The sequence below is a fragment of the Microtus ochrogaster genome, chromosome 18, assembly GCF_000317375.1.
Source record: "Microtus ochrogaster isolate Prairie Vole_2 chromosome 18, MicOch1.0, whole genome shotgun sequence".
Lineage (NCBI taxonomy): Eukaryota > Metazoa > Chordata > Mammalia > Rodentia > Cricetidae > Microtus > Microtus ochrogaster.
The window spans coordinates 54,501,576-54,518,193 of record NC_022020.1 but is presented as its reverse complement, the minus strand read 5'-3'; the positions used below and the strand labels follow the sequence as shown (position 1 = coordinate 54,518,193).

General features: G+C 43.8%; 1 protein-coding gene across 6 annotated transcripts in view; it reads right to left on the bottom strand.

Annotated features, from left to right (window-relative positions):
- The window catches only part of Tcf4 (transcription factor 4), a 338,712-nt gene extending 336,910 nt beyond the window's left edge, over positions 1-1,802 (bottom strand). For 2 of the 6 annotated variants that reach the window (XM_026783461.1, XM_026783462.1), the window contains exon 1: positions 31-139. The gene's annotated coding sequence lies outside the window, so the exon portion shown is untranslated. Of the gene's footprint in view, positions 1-30; positions 140-449; positions 595-1,351 lie in introns of those variants that run through there. The other 4 variants (XM_026783458.1, XM_026783457.1, XM_026783460.1 and 1 more) reach the window with 4 other exon arrangements.
- Between the last annotated feature and the right edge of the window lie 14,816 nt (positions 1,803-16,618).

Below are 16,618 nucleotides of genomic sequence, written 5' to 3'. Positions count from 1 at the left end.
CCCAGCCGGCCCTGCCGCGCCGCTACCTACCGCCCGCGCGCGACGAGGGGCTCCCGGTGCAGCGCCGGCGCCCAGGCGGCGGTCATGTCTATCCCCCTGCCTCCGCCACCACCACCTCTTCCAACGGCCGGCGCCCGCGCCCGCGCCCGCTCCGGTTTCCCCGCCGCCGCCGCCGCCGCCGATCCGCAGACACACAGCCAAGATCCCTGACTCTTAACACCAACTCTCTTCTCCCGGGAGGGGAGGGGACGAGGGAAGGGGGGAGGGGGAACACGGCGAGGCGCACGGAATTGCAAGTTCAGCAAAGAAATGGGTGGGGGGGCTCCGGCGGGGAGACGCGGCGCTCCGGGCCAGGCTGCCGGGGAAACACCCCCACCCCAGAAAAGAAAAAAAAAAATCCCAACACCACCCCCGTCGCGGAAAAAAATAAATAAATAAATAAAACCCACCAAGGAAAATTCACCCAGCACCTCATTTTTCCCCTCAGATGGCCAGTTACAATCTGAAGCCTGAACAGTTCAGGGTTTGCCGGGTTCATCCATCGGAGGCACTTTGAAATTGATTCTAGTTTACATCCCCTCTCACTTCTCTCTGTGTGTCTCTCTGTGTGTCTCTCTCTGTCTCTCTCACACACACACACATACACACATACACACACACACACGAGCGCGCGCGCACACACACACACACACACACACACACTGCAAAGCAAGTTTTGCTTTGCTGCAAATACACGTGATGCATAAAGACTTTGCCAAGACGAACAATATTTTTCTTTTCCATAACAGAAACCCATCCTAGGGAGATATTTTGTTTGGGTAGTTTTGCGTTGGGGGTGAAACCTGAATCGCAGACTTTCTTCCTTTCGCCCTTAACTTACTAAATCGTATAGCTGCAAACTTTGTTTTAAAAAGGAAACAAACAAGGTGATTTTAGGGAATGAATTTGGTTTTGTTTTTACACTTGAGTTCCTAGGTACTCCAAGTCCGCGCTCGGCAGCACAAGTTTTCAGCTCGACATTTACCACTACAGGCCCTATATGCTCTTAAAACACACTTTTTCACACCACTTTTTAGGATAAAAATTAAGCTTCGAAATTATCTTTTCGTAATAACATGCGTGCTTTACCCAGTATATGCAACATTCACTATTTTAATGTTAAAAAACACATTTGCCCAACCCTGGTATTGCTAGATGTGCGAGTACGTACCGAAATGCATGCACACACGTTTTCCCATTGGCAATTATTTAATAGGCTGTTCCTTTTGTTTGAATAAAACATTGGGATCAACATTCTAAAAATTCAGTTCAATTACAAACAGTTTATTCTGACAGCAAATTGTAACGTTACCTTCAGTGGCCACAAATTTGCTCACAATATTCCAAGGAAAGAGACTTTAAAAAAAAAAGAGAGACAAAAATCTTCTGCAAGTACTTAGTATCTCACATGTGTATTCCCCCAAAAGAGTATTTTAAGTAGTAGTCAGTCCTGTTCCAGGGTTAGCCACAGATTACAAGATTATGCACCTGGCTCTGGCTTTTGCATTTTCCATCCTTAAACTGTAACAAAATTCCCTCCCCCAAAAAGTAACCATTTGAAAAAAAATCCAACAACTTTTTCTTATCGTTTATAAAAAATAATCAACACAGGATAGTTATAATTGTTCTTCAGTCTTGTTGGTTGTATTTTTTTTTCTTCTCTTTCAAAGTCCTAAACTTGTTCCAAGTTTAGAGGCGTCTCATCATCCTCCTCCTCCTCAACACCATCATTGACTCCCCCGAGGAGTCACATTGATAATAATAGGTTTCCCTGAAAGATACATTGTAATCCATTCACATCCGGGCACTGCGGCTTATAAAGAGAAGGCGCTGCGGCCACGGCTGCTCCACCAGACAATGACTGGAGAGGGGCGGGGCGGGAGCGCGCGACCATAGAGTGGTAAACACAGCGCCTAGAGAGGCCGCCAAGATGGCGGCACGCTAGGCCACGCCTCCTCCGGGAAGCGGGGCGGGCGGCCCCGCGGGCGGGCGGGCGGGTCTCGGGTCGCCTGCCCCAGAGCACATCGCCCCTCGCGCCGGGTTCCGTGTCCGGCCCCGATCCCCGCCTCTAGAGTCGTTCCCGCAGCTGGAATGAACTCGCCGGGAGGCCCGGAAGATGCCGCGCGTGCCACAGGCAGCTGTGGATGCAGATTTTTCAGCCAGGCTTGGGCTGTATGGGGAAAGGTCACCAAACCAAGTGTGTTCCTGGCCTGGAAGAGTGACGTGACAGGGTGCTCTCCTCCTCGGAGCCAATCCTATTTTTTTTTCTTTTTTCTTTTCTATTTTTTTTTTTAAATAAGCTTCCAGGGGTGAAAGACCTTGATTAGTCCAGAAATCTTCTTTTATTGATGCAAGATTCACATGGCTCTTGTACCATAAACCAGAATGGACTCAACTTCTAGTTCTGGCCAAGCAATTACCTTCTCAAAACTGTTTTCTTGTCGGCAAACAAGGAGACTTTGAGATATCTGATGAGGGTGATGCTACCACTATACAAAAATCCTGTTCCATCCTTAATTTATTAATGATTCACTGATACCCCTAACCTAGCCATTGGAGACTGTAGATGCCCTGGTCTCCAAAGTATAGTGTCTAATTCTCCCAAGAGAAAGCTTATCCTGTTCTACACATTGTTCTAAGAATTTCCCAAATGTAGGCTACATTGATGCTCAGAATGAAGCTAGAGTATTGGTCACCTCTGGTCACCTCTTTACCTATACACAACAAGAGAAGCAAGAGAAGCAAGTGCAATAGCAGAGCCCAACCCAAAGGAGAAGCTTATTAAAAGGTATAAATTTGCCTCATTAAAACCAATATCTACATTAAGGTGTAGAGCCCACCTTAGAAGGCAGTCTGACCAGAGTCCACATTCACCCATGTTCCCAAACCACCTGGCAGTGGGGATGTCCTTGTCTCTAGTTTCTGATTCTCATTTGTAGTGGTGACAGAATGGAGATCTTTTGCTTATATGTGAGTTTTTACAGGACAAGAATTGGGACATTTATGGGTTATTTCACACATGAAGACTCCAGTCTTTTATCCCCATTCCACATTCTCTTCTTAAAATAATATTTTACATCGAGCCACCACCTCATGCTACGTTATCACAAGCATTAGCTCGGGTTCCCAGAGTAAGCCTCGGCAGGCTCCGGAAAAAATGATGTAATGAAAAGATCACAAACATTGGCTTGGAAAATATATTCCATTGGCTCTACCTCTAATCAGCTCCGTGACCTAAGACTCCACACCAATGCCTCTTGCTGTAAAACGCAGAAGCTAGATTAGATAATCCGGTAAAATCCCTCTTAGCTTTGAGGTTTGGAAGATTCACCCTCCTGAATTTCAAGGGCAGCAACTGATCAGTCCAGAAATCACTGATAAGATCAAATTTGGGATCTAAAAGCACCCTGCTAGTCTAGTATGGTTTTTGTTTCTCCTGACCCCTTTTGATCAAGAAGAAACATGCAACTTCTCTTCCTGCTTTAAATGAAGAGACAAAGGTGGCTGCGTTAGTCTTTGTTTTTTCCTGAACTGTCAGATGAGAAGTACTTTCTAATTATACTTACGGAAGTTGGAGGCACCTTAGAAAAGGGTATTTGGGAGGACACTATAAAGCTTAGAAATATAAGAGTTGGTGTAGTAGGTACCTTTTTGGTGCTCCCTTGAGCTAGAGACTCCCTTAGAAAACTTTCTGTGTATTCTGACACAGATGTGTGTCTTAGTCAACTCTGGCTGCTATAACAAAGTGAGATATACTAGCTGACTTGAACACCAGGCATTCACTTCTCACAGTTCCAGAGTCTACAGGGTCAGGTTCAGTTAGGATTCTTCCTCTTCCTGGCTTGCAGATGGCTGCTTTCTAGCTATGCTCTTGTGTGACTGTCAGAAAGAGAACTCTGGTGTCTTTCTCTCATGAAATTACCCATCCAGTCTTAAAGGCTATCTATGACCTCATCTAAAATGAATCACTTCCCAAAGAAATTTCTTTCACTTCCCAGCACACTGGGGCTTCAGTAAAGGAGTGGGAGGTGGGGTACAAATGCACCAATATTTAGTTTCTAAAAGAGTAGAAACTTTCGTGGATGCCACGTGATTCCTGCCAACCCCAACCAAGGAGTCCCCAAACACAGTCGTTAAAGTGAGTAGTGAAGTGTTATGATCAGCTGGCCAGAGCGGGTACCAAGGAGCCCGATCTATGTCGGTGTCATAGTTCTAGAAATCAGAAATCATGCGTAAATGGATAAAACTGCTCTAGTTACAGAGAAAGGTCTTGGGAATTCCAAATGAAAAGTTTACAATAATAATCCTATCACATATGTATATATCTATTTATACATATATATATGTATATTTCCCCACCAGCTAGAGGACTCATTGCCTCCCATCCAGGAGCACAGGACAGCCTGCAATCTTGCCTTTCTTCAGCTAAGCTGTCCTGAGAACTTTCCTGATCTTTACACCCTACGAAGACCATAACTGGACTTGGGCATACTTCAAACTGCAGTGTTGTCAATGTTACCATTAACATTTTAAACTATGGTTTTAATTGAAATAGAATTACATCACTTTCTGCTAGGTGGTGTAGGGAAAACCTTTAATCCTAGCACTTGGAATCAAAGACAGGTGGATCTTTGTGAGTTCAAGGCCAGCCTGGTCTACAGAGCAAGTTCCAGGGCAGGCAGGGAAAAAATTCTACACAGAGAAACCTTGTCTCAAAAAACCAATAATGATGATGATGATGATAATAAAAAGAAAAACATCACTTTCCCTCCTTGATATTCTCCTTCTATCCCTCACAGATACCCTTGAATTCCTCCAATGGCCCCTTCCAAGTTGGTAGCATCTTTGATTGTTAATATTACATATGTGTGTGTATCACAAATATGTAACTTGCTCAGTCCATTTTTGTTGTTTGTACATACATGGTTTCAGAGCTAACCATTGTGCAGTGGAAAACCAATAAGAGGCTCCATCCCTTGTAGGAGGGCACATTACCCTACTTCCAGCAGCCATTAGTTACCTGTAGTGCTTTGTCTAGAAGGACAAATCTAGAAATCTCCCCCCTCCACATTACCATGTTCATGAATATTGGCCTCGTCCCATTCTTGTTTATGCAGCCATTTCTAGGAGAGACTGTTTCACAGCAGACTTCTTGGTATTCTGGCTCTTACAATCTTTCCACCCCCCCTTTCCAGCAATGTTCACTGATCGATAGATACAGGGGTTGTGATGGAGAGGCACCCGCTGGGGCCAGGCTCCCTATCACCTGTTGATCTCTGAGTTGGGTCCATCTGTGGTTTTCTGTGATGCTCTCTACTTGCTTTAAGTAGAGGTTTCTTTGATGATGTGTGGTAGCTACTTTTCTCTGTTGGTCTAAGATTTAGAATGTAGTAAGGAATTATTCTGGTCTAGCAAAGTGACAGTAGGAGATTCTCTTTTAAGGTCTATTATCTCCAGCCTTGGGAAGCAGTCTTGGTTTCCAATACCAGGCATGATCTCCCTCGTGTTGATTGGGCCATTAATCCAATTAGACAGCTTTTGGTGGCCACCGACACCAACATCTGAGTGCCACTCATTGCACCATTGTTCATATCTTGCCAGGCTGGTTATTGCTGGGCTGCATAGGTAGTGCAGCTGGACAGGACTGTTCTTTCCCTCCCTCGCAAAGTATTTTCCTTCACGCAGAGACTCCTTTCTCTTGGAGGCAAGCTTCCACACTCAAAACTACCCAATCCATGGCACCAAACCCAGAGTCAAGATGGTCCATAGACAGGGCACTTCCTTTTCTATCATTTGGTGACCTTACGCAAGTTCCACAGCTTCTCAGCCTCTAAGTTGCTGGTGCCCCGATACCTTGCATGCCTGTTTTCAACCACGTGACATGTGAAGTGATTTGAAAATGACAGAGTCCTATTTAGCATGTTCGGGTTTAATTAGACAATGTCTCCTATCGGCTCAGATGATGGGTTTGGGGAAAATGTTTGGCTCCTGAGGAATATTTCTTTATCAATGCACTAATCCCTTAAGAGCTCATAATATGTTGTCATTTTGAGGATGTAAGGGAAAGTAGGAGGTGAGTCACTAAGGACATGCCTTTGGAGGGGCTATGTACGGCCCCTTCTTGTTGTCCTTCTTCTCTGCCCTGCTAGCTGTCACAAGGGATGCAGCCTCTCTCCCACGCTCTCACACCTTGATGCTTTACCTGCTCAGGGGCCTGCTGACATCAACAGAACCGAGGACCACAAAATGACACCTCTAAAAGCTGGAGCCAACATGAATTACTCTCCCCTTTAAATTGTTTACGTCGGGTATTTTGGTAGAACAATCAAAATCTGGCTACCAGGAAATATAAAAGCATCATGTCCGTGCAGAACGCCTGAAGATCTGGCTCCTCTCTCATGAGTCTGAAGAGAAAGGTAGCATTGAGACTTCCCTGGGTTCAAAAATGATCAGACATTGAAGGGCACTCAGACCCAAGCCTCCATTTCTCGTTGTGGAGGTCAAGAACCAAAGGCTATAGCCTGTTCAAGGTCATCTCGCTAATTGAGTGCAGAGGTAAAAGGAGTAATTGAAGGCCCGGCCAGAAGCTCGCAGCAGTCTCCCTCCGATTCTACTTTGCTTTGGTAGTGTGGTCTATGTTAAAATAACAGACAGACAAACACAAACAAACAAAGAGGAATTGGCTTGCCGCTGTGCTGATAAAATTAAGAGAGGAGGAAAAGCCAATAAACAGCTTCTGAGCTTTTACTTTGTGTCAGGGACTGTTCTCACCGGACCTGAGGCAAAAGTGTTGGCAAAGAAAACAAGATGATAGAAATGTCAAGGGCAGTCTTGCTCAGAGACTGAGCCACAGTGAATACAACACTGCCTATGGCGGACGATGTGCACGAGACAGCTGGCTGGCACAAATATTTTCTGGTTACTAAAATCAGTGGACATAGCAGTCTGTAACTTCAGTCTGTGGCTTTTGCCTTATTAATGACGAGTCTGAAAGGCTAGAGCCTCCCACAGCAACTTAGTGCTTCACAAACTTCCGGTAGGCTCACAGCAATCTGGAAACTTGTTAAAGCTCACGCTGCTGGGATTTCTGCGACCGTCCTAGTGTCACAATTGACAGGGGTGTAGGGTTACATAGTTTGGTGGTGTTACCCACAGCTGTATTGACATTCCAGCTGATGGGATCCCCACAGAGGCCATGGATATACCCATACGTGGACTCCAATATTATCCATTTGACACGTGTGGTCTCTGGGTCAAGGAACCCTGATCAAATGGTTTGTAACTTAGCAACATCTGCCCCATACCAGGTCTCTTATCTCTTTCAGTCCGGCCATGCTAGTGAGCCCAGTCTTTGCCATTTGGGGAAGCTTTTTATGCTTTTAATCTTCTAGGAACCTTCCTGTATGGGACCATTGGAGGGTATCCCTCTTGGCAGATCTCAGATGCAATCATACCACTGCAGCAAAGAAGGGTCTCTGATCACTCATAGTACACCAAGAAGGGCAGGACCCAGTGAAACCCCGCCCTTGCTGCCTCACCAATCCCCATGTGTGGTGTGGGAGAATTGTCTGTATTCTGTCAATCATGTTTTAAATAAATGCTGATTGGCCAGGCAGGAAGTAGAGGTGGGATGAGGAGAACAGGAGAATTCCAGGAAGGAGGAAGCCCATTCCTCAGAGTCCTGCCCAGACCACCCAAGAAGCAGGATGGGACCTGCCCTGCTAAAAAAGGTACCATGCCATGTGGCTAGCATAGATAAGAATGATGGGTTGATGTAAGTTATAAGAGTTAGCAAGAAGCCTGAGCTAACGGGCCAATCAGTTTATATCCTAATGTAGACTCTCTGTGTAACTTTCTCTGGGACTAAAGGGCTGGGGGACAGGGCGGGACAGAAACCCCAATGAGCCCAGCCCACATGTTACAGAATGGTGTCTACGTGGATAATGCATTTAATTCTCAAGATAACCTCACAGGGCAAGTGCACAGAAATTCTCCTTCCATATTGGAGGAAGCTGGGATGCACAGAAATGAAGTGTCTTGCACCCTTTCATGAGGTGAGTAAGGAGCCGAAGTCAGAGCTCTGATGGAGGCCCCATTCTACATGTCCTTGACTCAGTTGCCCTTGGCTCTGCGACACCTGTGTCCCAGCCTTCTCATCCACCCCTCTCCTCATCCTGCTCTAATGCTTCATCTTTGTTGGCATGCCCCATTCACTAGGATGTTCTTGGATGCTGCTCCTGCCTCACAGTGATGTGTTTGTGGGGGATTAAAAATAACTACTCCAGTAGCTTACCTCAAAATTAAGGTAATTATTAGATCAGTGACTTTCCTTTTAAAATAATGTTCTGTATTCCAATTTTCAATAAAAAAAAATGGGCTTTAGATTATCAGGAGTCTTGGCAAGTCCACGTTATATCCATGGGCCATTACCGTCGATAATTGAGAATACATACACATGTTAATCAATCATTTATTCCTGCCTCCCATCTCTCCTGCCTGGTTCTAGATGTTGTGTGGTTCCGCCTTAAAATGGGGAGGCACCTTCGCGTTTTATCACCCCCTATTATACAGAAATATAATTGCAGATATTACAGACTTGGAGGAAGTCGGGAGGAAGGAGGGCTGTGCTGAAATTCTTCCCAGAGCTGCTGGCAATAATTTTATAGTATAGCAACATTTCATTGTCTACTAAAGGTATCATTTCCACCTTTTCCCTGTAGCTCAGGAAAACAAGAAGTAAAATGAACACAACATAAAATGTAACGGGCTGTACTTCCACGTTCAATTTGTGTCGAAAGCTGTCCCTCTGGGGCATAGAAAAATACTGGGTTGAGAACAAAATGCCAGATTGAAACCTTGCCAGTGCTGTGGTCAATAGGCACGTGCTTGAAGTCCTGGAACTAAGAACATTTTACGGATAGATGATCTTTGAAGGCAGAGGCTGTTCTATGCAACACAGGCTATTTGGTTATACCCAAGCCCCTTAGCCACTCAACGCCAGTAGTGTTCCCGAACCTCACAACTTGTGACAACTAAAACTGCCTCTCTATAATTTGCTATGGCTAAATCACCCTGGCTGGGAACCATTGCTGTAAACAAACCCTTTGAGTTACAACCACTATCCCATCTTTTACAAAACTAAGGACCATGCCACTCTAGAGAGTTGCTAACAGAATCTAATACATCCACACTTTGTGAACTATGACTTATCACTTAAAGCAGTAATGATGTATTCTCTTATATTTTATTTAGCCTATGCTGTGTTTGAGAGTTCTTTATGCAATCTGAAATATGGAATTTATTGAAGCTGTAATATAAATTTCTGAACATATTTCTAAAGGAGAGTATGAAATACTTATAGCAGATGGGATGGGCAGCCACTTCCCATCCAACACTGTCAATAAACTAACAGCTAACTTTGCTCTGTTTCATAACCAGAGGCTGCCTCCCAGCCTCTGGCTAAATCTGTTTAGCAAAGGGCTGATGTCAGTCTCAAGGGGAGTCAGATGCACAGATATTTGGCATCCCTAGGACTAGAGAAAAACATCACAAAGATCATATCTTACCATCCTAAAGCAGGAGATCACCTCCAGCTATAAAGCACACCATAGGAGACCAGTGCTCCCGAGGTGAAAGCAGCTCCCTTGAAAGGGTTTGGAAAACCATGTAGCCTCTGGATGTTGCATCCTGAATGATGCTCCTTGGTCCACCCTTCTAGACCAAGTGCTTCATATAGGTACAGTCCTCCTGTGCTTTTCCCTGTAGCCATCACAATGCACACGGAAGTCATTGCACAAAGTAGGCACTTGACCCAATTTTATTGAACTACTACATAATCATTCTGCTGTATCATGCAAATAAAAATAACTATTCTAAAGAACACAGGATAGAAAGATTTTGCATATAAATATTGCCTGTAGGATTAGTTTGTCAATTGAAGCTTGGGGAATAAAGATAAAATTTTCACTCCAAATAGCATGTAATATTCACAATGTAAGCAGAGTAAATATTTTTCAAGGCAAAAAAAAAAAAGTGCCGGCTAAAAATAAACCAATAATCATACTCAATATTGATTAGAATATGATTTGTTCAATCACGTTTGCCCTTTTGGTGGACGGATGACAACTGAAATACTAGAGATTATTTATCTCCTATAACAATTATGCTAAATTAAGTCATAATGCACACTCAATAACACTGTTTACACATACTCCTCTTGCTAGGAAGGAGCTATCTAATTCATTTTCACACATGAAAATTTAGTAAGTTTATAGAATTATATAGTTTTCCCTAGAAACGCTGATGGAGCCTCCTTCACATATCGCGGAGGGAGGGGAGAGGTGAACAGTGGGCAGCATCATTTGCCATATGTTCAGCGATTCCCACAGCTCAGAGTCACAATAGACAGAGGTGAGCGTGACTGCGCCATCCTTCCCTGGTGGGGAATATGATGCATTTTAAGTTAATATTTATTCATTTTTCCCCAATACTCATATTTTGTCCTCAGGTTCTCTAGGAAAACAAGCAAAGAAACAAACAATTACCTCCATGGGTGCACTAGAAATTTTCCTCACCGTTCAAGGAAACCTGTAAACTAACGTCTGGTGAAACTGGATTGTTCGTGAGGGTCAATAGGGCAAATTGTCAGTTGAAGTTAACAAAGGAATTTAAGAGAAGTTTGCCAATAAATTAAAAATATATCATGCATGAGGGTGAGTGATATTTTCCCCCATGGTCCAAGGCCAGCAGATTCGACAAGTGACCACTGGGCCCGTGAGATGACTCGGAGAATATAGCATTCCCATGCATGCTTGACAACCTGAATCTGATCCCCAGAATCTCCACGTAGGTAAAGGGGAAACTCCACAGAGGACCCCTCGTGGCTGTGCTGTGGCTTTCACACACCCTTGGTGTTCCACATCTCTCCATCACACACTCAAATTATAATGAACATGTGTTACTCAAAAGATTTTCTTCAGTAACCTTAGGCCCCCAGAGACTGCCTATGGATCAACAGAAAATACAAAATTCTGCTTCCTTGGGCTAAGTAAAGATCATGGAATCACTGTTTTAGATTTTTTTTAAAAAATACCAATCCAAATTCCCACTCCCTCTCCTCCTCCCGTTCCCTCCACACACCCTACCACCCCACCCCTGTCTTTTCCTAAGAGGGGGTAAGGCACATTGCTTTAGGAAAGGTCCAAGGCCCTCCTTACTACATCTATGCTGAGCAAGGTATACATTCAAAGAGAATGGGATCCCCAAAAAACAGTACATGCAGTAGAGATAAATCCTGGTGCCACTGCCAGTGGACCCCCAGTCTGCCCCAGGCATACAACTGTTTGGTCCTATGCTTGTTCCTTCCCAGTCCAGCTGGAGTTGGTGAGCTCCCATTAGCTCATGTGAACTGTTTCAGTCGATGAACCCTAGAACCAATAGTTTTAAAGATTCGCAATGCAAGCTGAAAATTCAACACCACCTAGCATTTTGCCACAATGTTTTCACCAATATAAGGTTTCAGCTATCACAGATCAAAATGCCACCTTGAGATAAACAAATCTTGAGTATGTTTTAAAGGGAGTCATTGAGTCCAATAATCTCCAGGCTAATCAGTCAGTTGGAGACATTTTAAGATTAAAGGGGATGAATGCATTTATTTTTAGTTCCACAAAATTCTGCTTTGTAACTTATCTTGATTTGTGTATTTTTAGAGGCTATATCAACAAATAAAAATCATTGTGCTATGGACTGTGGATGCAGTGATAACCAACCCTGTCCTGCCTTTTAAAAAAGGTGTGTGTGTGTGTATATATATATATATGGAGTGGGTATACAAGTGAACAGCCCTGGGGCCTGGGCCTGGTTCCCCTGGGAAAACCTGGAGTCAATATGGAAAGGTTCAGAGATAAAGGTAGGTTTTCATGAAAGTCTTTGGAGGTAATAGTCTAAGCATGTCCTTCAACACACACACACACACACACACACACACAGAGGGAGAGAGAGATAACTTGCTTTCTGAATGGCTTCTGGTGCCTAGCAGATTAATCAGGCAGGTATAATGAGGAGTGAACAGAAAAGCGCTTTTCTCCAGGAAGTTTCTGGCTGAGGGAAGGCCGGGCTGGCTCACCTGGCTGAGAGAAGTGAGCATGTGCTTGTTTGTGGTTAATGAGTGTTCCAATAGATACTATGCTAAAACAGGTAAGAGAATCTGAACTTGAAAACACAAGCAGAAAGAGGCCAGAGTGATACCTGGTTCACTCAGCGTATCCTACAGACAGAGGCCGTATGTGAAGGTACCCCATTCACTCTGCCTCAGCCCCGTGGCCACTCTGCTGCCTCCTACGTGCCAGGCATCTTCCCAGGACCCCTGACTTGGTTTGGGGAACTTGTTTGTCCTAGATAGCTGCAGGGTTGCTTCCACCTCTTTATCAGGGCATTTCTTCTAAGGCCCCTCCTTGGTAACTTCCCTAATCATTGTGACATCACAACTTCCATGTTTAACGGTTATACTGGCAGGTTTTGTGTGTCAACTTGAAACTAGCTAGAGTCATTGGACAGGAAGGATCCTCAGTTGAGGAAACGGCTCCATGAGATCCAGCTGTAAGGCATTTTCTGAATTAGTGATCAATGGGGGAGGGTCCAGCCCTTGGTGGATGATGCCATCCCTGGGCTGGTGGTCTTGGGTTCTATTAGAAAGCAGGCAGAGCAAGAGTGAATGCAAGCCAGTAAGTAGCTCCCCCGTGGCCTTTAGGATACTGCCCTGTTTGAGTTCCTATCCTGACTTCCTTCGGTGATGAACAAGATGAGCAGAAACATGGAAGTATCAGCTGAATAAACCCTTTCCTCCCCAATTTGCATTTTGGTCATGGCATTTCATTGCAGCAATAGAAACTCTAAGACAACTGTTAGCCTTCTTTTTCTTAATACCACGAATCACGATCCATACTCCCATATTTTTGTTCATGTTTAAAAGTGTACATGAAGACAGGAGTGTTGCCTCTTTGTCTAGTAGAACCTAGAAGAAAAGCCAGTCTATAATAGGTACCAGAATGAATGAATTCATTCATTAATTAAATTAATAAGTCTATGTGATGATATTTACAAAGATCTTTGGCATCTTGATAACATAAAGTCATTCATGTAGGAGCAGATCCTGGCTGTAGAGGATCAATTTGCCTGGCTTAGTGATGCAGAGGGTTTTGTTTTTTTTTTTTTTTTTTTTTTTTTTTTTTTGCTAGGGTCTGGTCTTTCTTCTCATGTCTCTTTCTTGTAGATTGGCTCATTGGGTGAGTTTGGATGACATTACTGAGCATGCTCAGTGGCTCCATAGATAATCCTTTCTTCGGTAGATGCCACAGGATATCAACAATCTGGTCTGTTCATTCATGAGCTCAGCTTGGAGTACACCTTTATTGTCCAGCTCCATCTGCGAAGGGGCAGAGCTTCAGCTGACTGAGTGTAAGATACAGAGCAAAAGAGACCTTGGTGGGTACCATGGCGGCCAGGAAACAGAATACGCCATGCATGGAGAGCTTGAGTGTAGAGTTTATTTAAGAAGAGGGTATTGGGAGGGTAAGGGAGGAAGGGAGAGAGAAATGATGGGGGGGGGGCAGAGCTAAGAGCCAAGAGCGACTTGCCTGGAAAGAGAGACATTGGGAGTGGGCAGAACTTCTCTTATAGGGACCTTTGTACTGTGTACAGTGCCATAGCAGAGGAGTGCCTGTGCCCAAGGGGCAGGGCCAGAGTGTGCCTGAATCCTTTGGCTCTGTTGATGGTTCTGTTTGGGGAGGTTTGGGTGGTACAGCCTTGCTGGAGGAAATATGTCTCTGGGGCCATGTACCATGCTCTTCTCTGTTTTGTGAACAAGTGTTCACAAATGTTCAAAGGTGATCCCACTGGTTTCTGCCCCAACTTCACTGTCTGCTACCTCTGCTTCACCATCACGGATGCAAGGGAATATGACATACATGTCAGTACAGAAAAGGCTGCTTATAAACCAAGGAAATATCACACAAAATGTAATATTAATATAGCAAATTCTCAGCAGCTCTCTTTCACCATACACCAGGTAGACCAGCTGTTTCCTACCACAATAGGCCTGCCAGGCTCATCTGGGACGCTCACCTAACCAGTTTCCAGCGAAGTGAGCTCCTTCTCATTCCAAAGGACTAAGAAGCCTCCTGCAATATCCTTCTGGAATCAAAGTCCGAATAAATTATTTCCTCTTTGCATTGCCTTGGCCATGGGGCTTAATCACAACAATAGTTAGGTAACTAAGTCAAATATTAAAAATGGTAATATTCAGCACATTGGACTGCTATGATAAAAATGAAGAAGCAAAAATAGCCCATAATATTTTGAATTTAGTGTCAATTTGGATGGTTCCTATGCCTAAAGATAGCTTTATTAAATCATATTTGAGATTCAATAAATTTCACTTTACAAGCATATAATTTGCTACATTTTGTCATGTTTCTATGACGTGAAATCAATTGAAAAAATGTACATAATCAGCTCACAGAGCTCTTAGGGGACCAGTGAGGGGGCTCGATGGGTAAAAGTGCTTGCCACCAAGTCTGAAATCATGATCTGGAACCCACATGGTAGACAGAGAGAAACAACTTTTGAAGATTGTTTTTTGACCTCCATATGTTCTGTGATACGTGTAAGATCTCAACACACACACGCACAAACACACAGAGAAATAAATGTAACTTTATAAAAGTTCCTCGGGATCCTATCATATGCCTCCTTCTTCCACCTTGCCGTTCCCCGTCTGCATCCATTTTCTGTCCCTATAGTTTGCTTGCCCTGGAATGACTTGCATACAGCATAGTCATAACAGTGTATAATCTTTACTTTCTGATCTAGTGTCCTCAGCTCAGGATAATTCCTTTGTGAGTCATCCGTGTTACTTCACGTTTCAACAGTCGGCCCACAGCATTGCCGAAAAACACATATGCATAGCAACATTTGTTTTCCTGTTTACCTCGGGATAGTCATTTGAGTTGTTTCCGGGTAGAGACCCTTAGGAATCAAATTGCTGTAGACATCTGTGACAAATGTTTGCAGAGCAATATACTTCCAGGGCGCGAGAAATGACTCAGCAATTAAGAGGGAGCACTGCTCTTGTGCAGGAACTGAGTTTCATTCCCAGAACACATGTTGGGAGGCTCAGAACACCTGTAAATCCAAGCCCAGGGGAACCCAAGACCTCTAACCTTCAGGGGCACCTGCACCCATGCACGCGTGCACGCGCGCACACACACAGAACGAATTTTAGAAACAGAACATATTTTTATTGTTTTTGGGCAAATGCCTAGTTGTGAATGGGATACGTTTACAGTCAGGGGTTTTCCCTTCCTGTGATGGCTACTGTGGATTGTTACCCTCACAGAATCCAGCATTACCTGGGAGACAGGCCTCTGGGCGGATTATCTTGATTTCATTAAAAAGCTGGAGAAAGTCCACAGCAGGTGGTGACATCCCCTGGCTGGGATCCTGGACTGTACAAGTAGATAAAGGGAGTCAAAAAGCAGCCACAGTCACCTCTCCCTGCTTCTTGGGGGGGGGGGGCGGCAGATGCTCCGTGAGAAGCTGCTCCAAGGTCCTGCCACCCCGACTCCTGGTGAGGGACTGTGCCCTTGAAATGAAAGTCAGAAAGGACACTTTCTCCCTTACATTGCTTTCATCAGAGTGTTTTGTCACAGTAGGATAAAGAATCAAGTTCTTAACAAACGGTCCACTAGTTTCCAAGATGATTACTCCATTTCAGGTCTGCACCAGCTTCATCGGCAACGCACTTGGAAGCACGAAGCATTCTAACCCCTCCATGAACACTGCTAGAGAAGGTATTTTCATACTCGTTACCTGTATGTGGATAGCAATTTTCCACCGTAGTTTTATTTGCATTTCCTCACTAAGTAATAGTTTGGAGCACATTATATATGATTCTTTGCATATTATATATGATTTTTGGGTATCAGCATATTTTGTTTGGGGAGGTGTTTGTTTAAATCTAATGAAATTTATAATTGGTGAGGTTTTTAATATTTGCGTTTGAAGAGTACAGGATATATCCTGGATGCAACTGATTTATCGTGATTATGATATGAACACACTTTCAGTCTTCTTATTTTGATCTTGAAGTCCTTCATGTAGAAGACTGTAATTTTGAAGAAGTACGTTATATAAATTTCTTCTTTTTTAGATCATGCGTTTGGTATCATAGCTAAAATATCTTTTTTACAACCCACTTTTTGCCTCCTAGAAGTTTATAAATATAGAATGTTCATTTAATCCTATCTAGGCTTTCATTTCAGACCCATTTTAAGTTCATCTTTTCATGTTACCGGGTATACCTCACAGTTATATTTCCTATGTAGAAATCCAGTTGTGCCTACATTGTTGTGACAAAACCTAACACAGTTGCCCATGAAAAGGCCTCTCCCCTTTGTGGAAAGTGAGTTTTCTTATGGTTATGCTAAATCTCATGGGTGTGGATGGGCACTAGTAATAACTTTGTCTGTCTTATGGTCAATATATCGTTACTACACAATGAACCTTAGAATTTCCTTTT